The sequence below is a fragment of the Corvus brachyrhynchos genome, unplaced genomic scaffold, assembly GCF_000691975.1.
Source record: "Corvus brachyrhynchos isolate BGI_N302 unplaced genomic scaffold, ASM69197v1 scaffold1496, whole genome shotgun sequence".
NCBI lineage: Eukaryota > Metazoa > Chordata > Aves > Passeriformes > Corvidae > Corvus > Corvus brachyrhynchos.
In genome coordinates, this window is record NW_008238828.1 from 12716 (window position 1) to 14192 (window position 1477).

The window sequence follows — 1477 nt, forward strand, 5'->3', positions numbered from 1 at the left end:
AGAGAGAGAGAGAGAGAGTGTAAGAGCAAGGAGAGTGAAGAAGAAGTAGTAAGAGTGTGTGAAGTCCTGGTTACAATACAATAAATCATCTTCTGTACTGAATATTCTAATTGTCACTAACCAATCTAATACAAGATACAAATCCTATAGCATTTACATACAGCCTATAAGAGTTCTTATATTACCATAGAGTGTTACATCTTAACTTCTAAAAACTACTCTTTGGACCCCTTCTGCTGAGCTAGTAGGGTCTGCTCTGACCCTTGGACCTGCCTGCAAGCAGAGGGTATTGTTCAATCAAGAGGGGATTACTTCGGTGGCCATACCATTGTTTTCCAGTTGTTCAGTAACTAAGACCTGGTATTTCAAAAGTGGCTTTCATTTCGATGTTGCCTGTAGTTTTCATATTCCCAAAATCTTTTGTCAGGCAATCATATTTCCAAGGCTTTCCTGTTTCATCTTCCCCAACAGAGCAGCAGAGAGGAACTTTTATGTCTTGACTATAATACCCCCCCCTTCCTCCCTGCAAAGCAGGGTGGTTAGAAGAATTGGGAATGAAGTTGAGCCTGGGAAAGGGAAAGTGGGGGGAAGGTGATGTTTTAATTTTTTTGTCTTTGTTTTTCACTATTCAATTCTATTTTGTTTGGCAATAAATTAAATTAATTTTCTCCAAGTCAAGTCTGTTTTGCCTGTGATGATGTCTGGTAAGCAATCTCTCAGTCTTTGTCTCAACCCACAAGTTTTTACATTTTTTTTTCTCCCCCCGTGCTGTTAAGGAGGATGAGGGAGACAGCAGCTGGGTGGGAGTTTGGCTGCTCACCACATAGTAGCAAATGCAGGTGATAACTTTAACAACAGTCTCACAAACAGACAGAAAAGACTAGTTTAATGTACGAGTCCTGAAAATCCAAGTAAACAACTCTTGATTTTTATCCTTTATAATCTGTCAACTTGTTCAGATCCCCTCAAGACACTCAAGTATTTTGACAACTATAAAAACCAAGATGAAGATGAATGCCTGACTAGACAGATTGAGACTGTACAGTGATGCTCTGGCTTTCAAAACAGGTATTACAAATAAGCATATACCCAAAGACATACTATTTTGCCACTGGCTTTCTTATACTTCTCTAAAATAAGTCGTTACTAAGCGTTTTAATTTCTTTGAGGCTTTGAAAGACAATTGGATTCCTGTTTCTTGCACTCTTTTTTTTTTTTTCTGTTTGTTTGCAGGGCCCAGGAAGTACCTGTTTTTCTGCACTGTTGCAAAAATTGACTTCTTGGGATTGGGAGTTTTGAAAGGAAGATATGTGAAATGGCATTGGTGGGAGGGAAGTTTCTTTTATTTCTGCAAAGCATAAGACTAGAAAAGGGATGCAAGATAGGGTGAAAAAGTGCATTAAAATATTCCTCAGATACCAAATTTGTAGTTTTTCCTGTATACTTTGGGTTGAACCAGTTACCAACAATTTGTTCA